Source organism: Syngnathus typhle, linkage group LG18, assembly GCF_033458585.1.
Source record: "Syngnathus typhle isolate RoL2023-S1 ecotype Sweden linkage group LG18, RoL_Styp_1.0, whole genome shotgun sequence".
Taxonomy (NCBI): Eukaryota; Metazoa; Chordata; class Actinopteri; order Syngnathiformes; family Syngnathidae; genus Syngnathus; species Syngnathus typhle.
Genome location: NC_083755.1, coordinates 5,393,173 through 5,406,442, shown reverse-complemented (window position 1 = coordinate 5,406,442; position 13,270 = coordinate 5,393,173). Strand labels below are relative to the sequence as shown.

At 45.6% G+C, this 13,270-nt stretch overlaps 1 long non-coding RNA gene across 3 annotated transcripts; it reads left to right on the top strand.

Annotated features, from left to right (window-relative positions):
• Positions 1 to 134: 134 nt before the first annotated feature.
• LOC133143112 (uncharacterized) lies at positions 135 to 4,742 on the top strand. Of its 3 annotated transcripts, XR_009710364.1 has the most exons (5): positions 135 to 486; positions 557 to 1,378; positions 1,581 to 2,807; positions 2,866 to 3,851; positions 3,903 to 4,742. It is a non-coding gene; the product is annotated as an uncharacterized LOC133143112 (long non-coding RNA). The 3 variants fall into 3 exon arrangements; XR_009710362.1 differs by having other exon boundaries at positions 136 to 486; positions 1,581 to 3,851; XR_009710363.1 differs by having other exon boundaries at positions 137 to 486; positions 1,581 to 3,851; positions 3,923 to 4,742.
• The last annotated feature ends 8,528 nt before the right edge of the window (positions 4,743 to 13,270 follow it).

Genomic DNA, 13,270 nt, shown 5'->3' with positions numbered 1-13,270 from the left:
CTGGATATTTCATTTTCGTTTTGAATTCGGAACACTAGAATTGAAATATAATATTTCTCGGGGTTTTTTTGTCTGATAAGAGGAGAGAAAAGTCAATCTACAGTTTGATTTTCAATATTTAGTCCTCCAACGAAAATGGAAACACGGTTCTATTTAATTGGGATTCCCAGAAGTTGTCACCAACTGCATTTCACATGCTGACCAGGAGATGGCGACAGCGTGCCGCCTGAAAACAATGTAGTGATGTGTAATAGCCTGGTTGCTCGATCGTTTTTTAATTTCCAGGGTAAACCGAAGCGGTCATCTCGACAGGTCACCTGGTGGCGCTAGTGTGCAAAGCGCCGTTTGACATGCAGAAGAAGAAGTTTGCCTTGGCTCGGTGGACGTGACGTCAGACCCTCAGGTTAATTGAAAACAGGTGTGCACAAGGGAGTTATCGAATAAAGGTGAAGCAAGATGGCGCCTGATCGCGTGGCATTCTCTCAGGTAAGCGGGCACACGAGCAAATGTTTGTCGGCCGTTGCCCTTTCTCACGACGCCTTTTTGCTTGTTGCAGGATTTTCGCACTCAATGGACGTAACTGCGTTTGAGGTTTGAGCGCAGCGCGTGTCAATGCACTTGCCTTTGCATCATTTTGCAGTGTTTCAAAACGTTTTCGTTCGTTTTAATGCTGGGCAGCTCTGCTTCGTTTCTTTCGTTTTTAACTCATGAATGAGACGTCTTTTACTTGGGGCTTGAACTATAAGTGTTTGTTTGACTCTAGTCAATGTTTGTTTGACTATAGTCAAACAAATAAAAAAATATAACTTTCTTATTTATTGTATTTTTAATACGGTGCTATTTCATTTCACGTTATGCCAACGTATATATGAATGCGAGTTTTTCCTTCTCAAAATCAAATCCTTCCGCTCCACAAATTAACCAAAACGGCGCCCGCATTCATTCTCATACGTTGGAACTATTTGCAAGTGTGTATTTTTTCGGCTTTCAACGGTAAATTAAATGCCAAGTTGACTCCTACAGTTAATTTGCAAAAATCTATATTTACAATTGTTTTGAAAATGTACACATTTACTCATTCATTTGCATTCGGCTAAACCGCTAGCTCCCGATTGGTTAATTTTAATCAGATGTAAGGGTTTAAGTGAACTGTGGGCTCATATATGGAAAAATAAAGCAATGAAAACAGTCAGTTCTTTATTAGTCTTTTTTTCTTCTCTGCCCTTCCGAGTGTCCTTGTCCAATAGGAGAGCCAGACTATATACCAATATGCAATGTTGATCTGCGCCGCATCAAAACAATTGCTCTTGTGAATTCAACAAGTGAGCTGAAGTGACATGCTCACTGTAAAAGCTCAGCTCACTGAGTGAGAATAATGGTAAGAAATTTGTCTTTGCTTTTATTGTTAATGGGTGTTTTACAATGGGATAGCGGTTGTAATTCCTCAAGATAGCTTTCTTACATCAATAAGAGTTTCTGTGCCTGAGATGGGAATGGGTCCTTTTTTTTTTGTACATGAATGCGATAGCACAAATGTAGTTACCAGCACTCAATTAATGGCGCCTTGCGTGTTTTTCCAGGGTTGAAGAGAAGCAATGAGGAAAGGACCAATTCCACACCCATTCAAGAATCAAGCAGCATGCCAATGTGGACATGTCATGTGTGGGGATCATCTGACCAGGAGGGGGCAGTGTTGTGCACTGGTTGCCTTTGGTTATGGGTGCACGCCGGAAAGGTTGCCTTGAAATGAGGGCAGAGTTTTTGGGGGTCTGATGGTTGGACTTGCTTAAGAGGTGCACTGGAGTTGTAGTTGAGGTTGTGGCTTGTCTGGATCCAGAGCAGCTTTGTCTTGTGTGAGGATAGCGGTTGAAAGCCGGCCGGCGCTTTGGGGGAGGACTTCAGTTTTTGCACACGCGAAGCCCTTTGAGACTTGACTATGGCCAATGGAAATGAGCTTGACTTGACTCGGTCCGTCACACCGATCGACACAACCAAATCCTTGTCGTGTTTCACCCCTTTTGTTTCAGGTTTTGTGGAGGAACCAGCTTGGGTACCAATAGCAGAAGCCCAATGCCCAAGTTTGCTGTAAGCGCAGCGTTGTCTTGTGCTAGGATTGCTATTGATGGCGCATTGTAACCTTTGTGTCCATCGATTACACTTGTTGACTATTGTAACATTTTGTCATTTTCTAACCTACCACTGTCGTACTTGCCTTCTTTGTTCTCCCCTCAGTGTAGGGCGACGTTGGAGCGAGTCGGTCCAGAATGTTAAATTTTGCAATATGACTTGTAACATTTTCTTTTTCTACCCTACCACTGTTGTACTTGCGTTCTTTGTTTCCTCCTCGGTGTAGGGCGGCGTTGGAGCCAACTGGTCAACGAGGTGCCGGAAACCCAAACAAAACTTTGCCGTGGCGCCGAATGTCCAATTTTGCGATGTGACTTGTTGACTAGTGCAACATTTTGTCTTTACTGTCATACTTGGGTTCTTTGTTCTCCCCTCGATGTAGGGAGACGTCGGAGCGAGCGCTGTCCCGAATGTCCAATTTTGCAATATGACTTGCAACATTTTGTCATTTCCTAACCTACCACTGTCATACTTGCGTCCTTTGTTCTCCCCTTGGTGTAGGGCGGCGTTGACGCGAGCCGGTCCACGAGAAACCACCGGTCGAGGGTGCTCAAGAACTAATGACGCGAGCAGCGCACAACTCATTGCATGTTCTGCCTTTTGCAGACTGGACGCAAAAGGGGGGGACGCACGGCCCGACCCGGCGATGGTAACCAAGAGTAGCTAGCTGCTGTGATCAAGTAAGCAAGTGTGACCTCCAACTTGGGGTGCTCTTTGAGTCTCGCATTGTTTCTGCAGATGGCGACCGGGACGCGACACGATCGGATCAGAAGGTGTGGCATTACTGAAGTATCCTGCAGCCAGCCAGGTTCTGACGGAGACCCACTTCCCTGGAGGCGTTGAGCTTCAATGCGTGAAATTGATTATTTTTTTCTTTTTTTAATTCACACCAGTGGTGTCCAAACGTCTGAGCGCCGCATACGGAAACAAATTCCTAATTATTTGACACAAATTCATTAAACACTCAAATCAATCATGATATTTTGCTCTAAATATTTGGGCTACTGCTACAAAACGGTGTTTATTTTGAAGGTCATTCATGTGGTGTCTTGATAAACCTGACGTAGACATAGCAAAAATGAGGATAAACTACTATTGTGTCTGAGTGAAATTTTGAACAGAGGATTTGACTTGTAAACACATCTTAATATTTTGATGCCGTTCGTCAGTCGTATTTTGGCGCTCCCCTAGTGGCCTGTGGGAAAGAGCCCCTAGGCTGCCGTTTGGACACTAATGGTGATGTGTAGGGCTGCACGTGTATTGGAAAACTGCAATATGGTGGTATGTTATTGACATGCACTTTAAGAAAGAAAAGATGTTTTTTTTTTTAATGTGACCTAATGAAACGAGCTGTTTTCTTATAATTATTTTAGAAGATGACAAGTCATTGATGAAAGTTAACGTCTAACTGAGCACATTCAGTTCAAATCAATTCTATCCCAAGTTTTTGCATGACTTTGCTCGATGCAATGGTCTGGCCCAGTTTATCACTGGTTTTTCAATATGTTGTGCAGCCTTGATTGAGTGCAAGCGCGCAGCAACGGCAAGCAAGCGCGCAAGCGAGACTTTTGTGCTTGTCTTGAAAGGTGAATGAGAAGCTGCACAAAACGAAGAGCCGGCGGATGGAGGTCACGAGAGATTGGCGAGCAAAGGAAGAAATCACCCCAAGAAAAGCAGTCTCCATGTGAAGAAGAGGAAGTAGCCTGATGCATGGCTGGCCAGAGGTGACATAGCAATCAAATGTACAAGGAGAGCATACACTTTTTTTAATTTAGTTTCCTTATTTGTCCCGCAGGGCTCGCTCACGTGGCGTCGGAGGGACTAGAGCAGTTCCTCAAATGAAGATGAGTACCATCTGCCGGTCACGGAGTACGTTGACAGAAGTGAACCGCATGCAACGGAGTGCCGTCTTTCTTTTTGCAGTTGTGCGAGGCAGAGGAAGGGTGCAAACGTCAAACAGGCCCGGAGCGGACCCGAACCTTCTGCAGACCTTAGCCCGTGACGAGCGGCCAACATGAGGCGGGTGCAGATGCGGGCGAGGCTGGGTGGGCAAAGCAGCCAACATTTAGGGAGAGTATGACTTTCTTTTTTTTCCTTTTGCACTTTCTTGCCCTCCTTCCACTTTCTCACTGGGTGTGCACACTGTCTGTCTGCATGATGCTTCTCTTTCTTCCAAGTGCTGTTGTTGTGCAATATTGTTTTAAAGTGTTTTTTTAATACATAGAGTGAACTGTAAAGTTTGAACTGTAATTGTGTGCCTCTGTACCTGAATTAAATTGTTAACTGAATTCAAGTGGTCCATTTTCAACATTGGCCTGTGTAGTCTAGCTGTGCGTAATGAGGTGAATGTCAAGTAGACTGACACACATAGATGCAAATGACAAGTGTGTCAAAGCGTAAAAAGTCGGCGTTGCAACCCATGAAGTATGTCTTTGGCAAACCTTTTTGCAACCCTGCTGTAAAATAGCCACTGAATTCAGAATCTGGCTCTGTTTTGGTGCACATTTTTTGTACGAGTAAAAGCCTTTATTTTATTGAAGTCCAAGCCTGTTTTTCTTTTTGCGGTTAGATTTGTCATGCGGGGTGTTTCTGTGAATAAAGTTAACTTTGGTGTGTTTTGTTTCTGTGGGTAGTCTTTGTAAATAAACTTTGGTGTGTCAGTTGTCATGCACAATGTGCCTCAGTTGACGCTGCATCTCGAATATGAAACTAATTACAAGGTTTGTTACAGGTCATGAAGTCTTCATTTGCAGTCGGAGTACGAGGAACGCCTGTCCACTATACAGTGGAGAGGGCTGCCAAAGTGAATTTATAATTATTACATGCAACTTCCAGAATCTGGGCCTTCAATTCAAAGCACTTAGTCTCATGTTGTTTAACAGCACGGCCAACCTTGCTACCAGTACTGTGATAGCATCCAGTTCAGAGTTAAGTCTGCAAAAACACGTGAGTAAAGGCCACACCGTAACCTGTTTAGATGGTGTTCAAGTGAGCCAGAAAGAGGTGATCTCATTACCGGCGTCTTTATTAAATTGGCTTTTGTAGACAGCTTAGTTGGATTCCGAGGGCTGCCATCTAATGGTGGCAAACTTGCCCTAACCTGTCCGACGCACCATTTACTTATATGCGAAAATACTTCATTTTTAACTTTAAACTACACTATTAAAAATGCTACCTGTCTCTCCAATGCGCATGTGTAAAAAAATACAAAGCAATGACATTAATTTGCATTACTTCTACTAAACACCTGCTACAAATGTGAGATATTGCTGCAGTAAAAAATGCAAAGCAATGACATTAATTTGCATTACTTCTACTAAACACCTGCTACAAATACGTGATATTGCTGCAGATATCTTGTTTCTTTAGCTTGAGAAAGTTTTTCTAGCACTCGCTGTACTCGAACCCGTATCTGCGGGTTGTACTGTCGCGCGTCGAACCGCTCGGCCATCAGTGCTGCGAAACCACACCTTTGGCCGACATGTCCTCAACAATGCAGCCTTTTGCGCTGGTACACCATATGGAGTATATGACGGGATTTTTTTTACCTCGTTTAATATGCATCAAGCATACGAGCTGGTGTTTTAGAACAGTGTAGGTTTATGTAGTTCACAAAAAAGAGATTTTTTAAAAAATGGTTAAAATTCATAAGAGAATTGGTATGTCTTTCTTTACTGTTGAGAGAAGCGCGCAATGAAGAGTTCCTAGTGCTGCCGGGAGACAGGTCTGGTTAGCGATACCACATGCATGATTAGTACAGCGTTAGGTTAGTGCAGTGCATGGGTTAGTACATTCATGGTTAGTACATTCATGGTTAGTACATTCATGGTTAGCACATTCATGGTTAGCACATTCATGGTTAGCACATTCATGGTTAGCACATAGCATTGCATTTCGCAGTGGTGGAGAATCGAACCCTGGGTCTCAGGTGTTCTAGCGCAGCGACGGAGCCACTCGCCCATCGTGGCGAGCTCGGCGGTCACCCCGCTTTCACTTCGAGTCATACTTAACCGTTCAATATTACGTTCCGCGCGCGCTGGGTAAGTACAAAAGAGTGCAGACGGCCGCCAGCTGCCAGGTCGAAATGCTCGACCGGTTAGTGACACGGGCTCCCACCCCGATAGTACCTGGTTCGATCCCAGGGCTGAGCATGGACCTTCCGGTGCTTTTGCAATTGGAATCTGTGTACGCATATGCAATTAAGATTTGCATATGCAAGTATTTATGTGTAAATACATAAGGTCGCCCCGCCCCCCGGGAGGAGCTACAGGCCCCGCCCCCTGGGTGCAGCTACAGGCCCCGCCCCCTGGGTGCAGCAGGCCCCGCCCCCTGGCCGTGCAGGCCCCGCCCCCCGGAGGAGCTACAGGCCCCGCCCACTGCCCTGGTGTAATTGAGCCCCCGCCCCCTGCCCTGGTGTAATTAAATAGGTCAGTGGGCGGGGCGAAGCCCCGCCCACTGCCCTGGTGTAATTGAGCAGGGGGCGGGGCGAAGCCCCGCCCCCTGCCCTGGTGTAATTAAATAGGTCAGTGGGCGGGGCTTCGCCCCGCCCACTGCCCTGGTGTAATTGAGCAGGGGGCGGGGCTTCGCCCCGCCCCCTGCTCTGGTGTAATTAAAAATGAATAGAAATCTAGTAGTGTAGGGGGCGGGGCTTCGCCCCGCCCCCTACACTACTAGATTTCTATTCATTTTTAATGTAAATAAAAAGATAAATGTATTCTTTTTATAAAAAGATAAATGTATGCTTTTTATTTACATTAAAAATGAATAGAAATCTAGTAGTGTAGGGGGCGGGGCTTCGCCCCGCCCCCTACACTACTAGATTTCTATTCATTTTTAATTACACCAGAGCAGGGGGCGGGGCTTCGCCCCGCCCCCTGCTCAATTACACCAGGTCAGTGGGCGGGGCTTCGCCCCGCCCACTGACCTATTTAATTACACCAGGGCAGGGGGCGGGGCTTCGCCCCGCCCCCTGCTCAATTACACCAGGGCAGTGGGCGGGGCTTCGCCCCGCCCACTGACCTATTTAATTACACCAGGGCAGGGGGCGGGGCTTCGCCCCGCCCCCTGCTCAATTACACCAGGGCAGTGGGCGGGGCCTGTAGCTCCTCCGGGGGGCGGGGCCTGCACGGCCAGGGGGCGGGGCCTGCTGCACCCAGGGGGCGGGGCCTGGAGCTCCTCCCGGGGGGCGGGGCGACCTTATGTATTTACACATAAATACTTGCATATGCAAATCTTAATTGCATATGCGTACACAGATTCCAATTGCAAAAGCACCGGCAGATACATGCTCAGCCCTGGGATCGAACCAGGTACTGTCGGGGTGGGAGCCCGTGTCACTAACCGGTCGAGCATTTCGACCTGGCAGCTGGCGGCCGTCTGCACTCTTTTGTACTTACCCAGCGCGCGCGGAACGTAATATTGAACGGTTAAGTATGACTCGAAGTGAAAGCGGGGTGACCGCCGAGCTCGCCACGATGGGCGAGTGGCTCCGTCGCTGCGCTAGAACACCTGAGACCCAGGGTTCGATTCTCCACCACTGCGAAATGCAATCCTATGTGCTAACCATGAACGTACTAACCATGAACGTACTAACCATGAACGTACTAACCATGAACGTACTAACCATGAACGTACTAACCATGAACGTACTAACCATGAATGTACTAACCATGAATGTACTAACCCATGCACTGCACTAACCCATGCACTGCACTAACCTAACGCTGTACTAACCATGCATGTGGTAACGCTAACCAGACCTATCTCCCAGCAGCACTAGCATCTCTTCATTGCGCGCTTCTCTCAACAGTAAAGAAAGACATACCAATTCTCTTATGAATTTTAACCATTTTTTAAAAAATCTCTTTTTTGTGAACTACATAAACCTACACTGTTCTAAAACACCAGCTCGTATGCTTGATGCATATTAAACGAGGTAAAAAAAAATCCCGTCATATACTCCATATGGTGTACCAGCGCAAAAGGCTGCATTGTTGAGGACATGTCGGCCAAAGGTGTGGTTTCGCAGCACTGATGGCCGAGCGGTTCGACGCGCGACAGTACAACCCGCAGATACGGGTTCGAGTACAGCGAGTGCTAGAAAAACTTTCTCAAGCTAAAGAAACAAGATATCTGCAGCAATATCACGTATTTGTAGCAGGTGTTTAGTAGAAGTAATGCAAATTAATGTCATTGCTTTGTATTTTTTACTGCAGCAATATCACATATTTGCAGCAGGTGTTTAGTAGAAGTAATGCAAATTAATGTCATTGCTTTGTATTTTTTACACATGCGCATTGGAGAGACAGGTAGCATTTTTAATAGTGTAGTTTAAAGTTAAAAATGAAGTATTTTCGCATATAAGTAAATGGTGCGTCGGACAGGTTAGGGCAAGTTTGCCACCATTAGATGGCAGCCCTCGGAATCCAACTAAGCTGTCTACAAAAGCCAATTTAATAAAGACGCCGGTAATGAGATCACCTCTTTCTGGCTCACTTGAACACCATCTAAACAGGTTACGGTGTGGCCTTTACTCACGTGTTTTTGCAGACTTAACTCTGAACTGGATGCTATCACAGTACTGGTAGCAAGGTTGGCAGTGTTGTTAAGCAACATGAGACTAAGTGCTTTGAATTGAAGGCCCAGATTCTGGAAGTTGCATGTAATGCTTATAAATTCACTTTGGCAGCCCTCTCCACTGTATAGTGGACAGGCCTTCCTCGTACTCCGACTGCAAATGAAGACTTCAAGACCTGTAACAAAACTTGCAATTAGTTTCATATTCGAGAGGCACCATCAACTGAGGCCCATCGTGCATGACAACTGACACACCAAAGTTTATTTACAAAGACCACCCACAGAAACAAAACACACCAAAGTCAACTTTATTCACAGAAACACCCACATGACAATCTAACCGCAAAAAAAAAAAAAAAAGGCTTGGTTTTCAACAAGATAACTTTTTACGCGTACAAAAATTGTGCATCAAAATGGAGTCAGGTTCTGAATTCAGTGGCCATTTTACAGCAGGGTTGCAAAAAGATTTGCCAAAAAGAAATTTCATTGGTGGCAACGTCGACTTTTTACGCTTACTCGCCACGCTTGTCATTTGCATCTATGTGTGTCAGGCTACTTGGATTTTGTCAACAATTTAGAATACATTTAGCTTTTCTTTGCACCCTAAAAAGGCCTGACACTATATTTAACATTACATATTTGTACTCATTTGTTTGAGACTAATTTCACAATTGCCTTATCAGTGAATTTTTCAAAAAAATTTAGTTTGTATGTTGTCATTTAGCTCAATACGCACAACTAGACTACACATGCCAATGTTAAATGGACCACTTGAATTCAGTTCACAATTTAATTCAGGTACAGAGGCACACAATTACAGTGCAAACTTTACAGTTCACTCCATGTATTAAAAAAAAACACTTTAAAACAATATTGCACAATAACAGCGCTTAGAAGAAAGCGAGGAACCATGCAGACAGACAGTGTGCACACCCAGTGAGAAAGTGGAGGAAGGGAGAGCAAGAAAGTGCGAAAGGAAAAACAAAAGCATACTCTCCCTAAATGTTGGCTGCTTTGCCCACCCAGCCTCGCCGCATCTGCACACGCCTCATGTAGGCCACTCGTCACGGGCAAAGGTCTGCAGAAGGTTCGGGTCCACTCCAGGCATGTGTTCTACGTTTGCACTCTTCCTCTGCCTCGCACAACTGCAAAAAGAAAGACGGCACTCCGTTGCATGCAGTTCACTTCTGTTGACGTACTCAGTGACCGGCAGATGGTACTCATCTTCATTTGAGGAACTGCTCCAGTCCCTCAGACGCCACGTGAGCGAGCCCTGCGGGACAAATAAGGAAACTAAATTAAAAATAGTGTATGCTCTCCTTGTACATTTGATTGCCATGTCACCTCTTGCCAGCCATGCATCAGGCTACTTCCTCTTCATCACATGGCAACTGCTTTTCTTGGGGTGATTTCTTCCTTTGCTCGCCAATCTCTCGTGACCTCCATCCGCCGGCTCTTCATTTTGTGCAGCTTCTCATCCACCTTTCAAGACACAAGCACAAAAGTCTCGCTTGCGCGGTCGCTTGCCGTCGCTGCGCGTTTGCACTCAATCAAGGCTGCACAACATATTGGAAAACCAGTAATATGGCAGCATTGGGCCAGACCATTGCATTGAGCAAAGTCATGCAACAACTTGGGATAGAAATGATTTGAACTGAATGTGATCAGTTAGATGTTAACTTGCATCAATGACTTTTCACCTTCTAAAATAATTACAAGCAAGAAAACAGAGCTCGTTTCATTAGGTCACATTAAAAAAAAACATCTTTTCTTTCTTAAAGTGCATGTCAATAACATACCACCATATGGCAGTTTTCCAATACACGTGCAGCCCTACACACATCACCATTAGTGTCCAAACGGCAGCCTAGGGGCTTTTTCCTACAGGCCACTAGGGGAGCGCCAAAATACGACTGATGAACGACATCAAAATATTAAGATATGTTTACAAGTCAAATCCTCTGTTCAAATTTCACTCAGACACAGTAGTGGTTAATCCTCATTTTTGCTATGTCTACGTCAGGTTTATCAAGACACCACATAAATGACCTTCAAAATAAACACCGTTTTGTAGCAGTAGCACAAAATATTTAGAGCAAAATGTCATGATTGATTCGAGTGTTTAATGAATTTAGGTCAAACAATTAGGAATTTGTTTCCGTATGCGGCACTCAGACGTTTGGACACCACTGGTGTGAATTGAAAAAAGAACAAAAAAAATCAATTTCACGCATTGAAGCTCAACGCCTCCAGGGAAGCGGGTCTCCCTCAGAACCTGGCTGGCTGCAGGATACTTCAGTGATGCCACAGCTTCTGATCCGATTGTTTCGCGTCCCGGTCGCCATCTGCAGAAACAATGTGAAACTCAGAGCACCCCAAGTTGGAGGTCACACTTGCTTACAGCGGCTAGCTACTCTTTACCATCGCCGGGTCAGGCCATGCGTCCCCCTTTTTTGCATCCAGTCTGCAAAAGGCAGAACATGCAACGAGTTGTGCACTGCTCGCGTCATGTCTTGAGCACCCTCGACCAGTGGTTCCTCGGGGACCGGCTCACTCTAATGCCGCCCTACACCGAGGGGAGAACAAAGAACGGAAGTACGACAGTGGTAGGTTAGGAAATAGACAAAATGTTACAAGTCATATTGCTAAATTGGACATTCGGGACCAGCTCACTCCAATCTCGTCCTACACCGAGGGGAGAACAAAGAACTCAAGTACGACGGTGATCGTTTAGAAAAAGACAACGTTACAATAGTCAGTAAGTCATGTCGCAAAATCTGACATTCGGCGCCACGGCAAACTCTTGTTTGTGTTTCCGGCACCTCGTTCGCTCCAACGCCGCCCTACACCGAGGGGGGAACAAAGAACGCAAGTAAGACAGTGGTAGGCTAGAAAAAGAAAATGTTGCATGTCATATTGCAAAATTGGACATTCGGAACCAGCTCGCTCCAATGTCGTCCTACACCGAGGGGAGAACAAAGAACTAAAGTATGCCTGATCGTTTAGAAAAAGAGAACGTTACAATAGTTATTAAGTCACATCGCAAAATCTGACAGTCAGCGCCACGGCAAAATTTTGTTTTGTGTTTCCGGCACCTCGTTCGCTCCAACGTCGCCCTAGACCGAGGGGGGAACAAAGAACGCAAGTACGACAGTGGTAGGGTAGAAAAAGAAAATGTTGCAAGTCATATTGCAAAATTGACTATTCAGGACTGGCTCGCTCCAACGTCGCCCTACACTGAGGGGAGAACAAAAAACGCAAGTACGACAGTGGTAGGTTAGAAGATGACAAAATGTTACAATAGTCAAGTCATATTGCAAAATTTGACATTTAGCTCCACGTCAAAGTTTTGCTTGTGACGTGACGTCGATGGATACAAAGGTTACAATGCGCCATCAATAGCAATCCTAGCACAAGACAACGCTGCGCTTACAGCAAACTTGGGCATTGGGCTTCTGCTATTGGTACCCAAGCTGGTTCCTCCACAAAACCTGAAACAAAAGCGGTTAAACACGACAAGGATTTGGTTGTGTCGATCGGTGTGACGGACAGAGTCAAGTCAAGCTCATTTCCATTGCCCACAGTCAAGTCTCAAAGGGCTTTGCGTGTGCAAAAATTGAAGTCCTTCCCCCAAAGCGCCGGCCGGCTTTCAACCGCTATCCTCACACAAGACAAAGCTGCTCTGGATCCAGACAAGCCACAACCTCAACTACAACCACAGCGCACCTCTTAAGCAAGTCCAACCATCAGACCCCCAAACACCTGCCCTCATTTCAAGGCAACCTTTCCGTCGTGCACCCACAACCAAAGCGCGTCCCAGAGCGCCACACTGCCCCCTCCTGATCACATGATCTCCACGTCAACTTTTGCGTGCTGCTTGATTTTTGACTGGGTGTAGAATTTCTCCTTTCCTCATGCCATTCGGTTCTCTGCCAGCCTGCAAATCATGCATCACCATTAATTGTGTTGGTAACTTCAATTGTCATGAGAATGTGACAACCATAGATGAACTCACCTCATTTTGAAGTGCATTATCTCTGTCCTCATTGAAACCTCCTCAAATCTTGCTTCTCGCTTTATATAAGCTGCAGTAGTTATTTTACGGCATGTAGCTGCAACATCGTACGTACAGCACGAACGACGCCATTATGGTAAAATAAAATGTGTTCAAAATTACTCATCGGCAATGCAAGTGCACAAGCCGGAACATTTTCTTATCCGCATTATACTTGCAGCATCGTACCTGCCGCCGGAGCTGCGCAATTATGACGGGAAGCAAATTAACATCTAACAAGTAACCTCAAAATTACTCGTCGGCAGTTTTATTGAGCGACGCAAGTGCACAAGACGGGACATTTTCTTTTCCAAACGCAACCTACCTCGAGTCCAAACACGATCCAAGTTTGCAGTCCAAAATTGGCGGAATGGAGCTCAGCTGTCCAAAGATGGCGTGTCCCGTACAGGCGGAAACCCGAGGAAAAAGATGTTTGCAAACTTCTTTTTTCTTTCTTTTTTTGTTTTAGGTACGAGTTTGTCAATCTTGAGTAGACGAATACAGAAAGTGGAC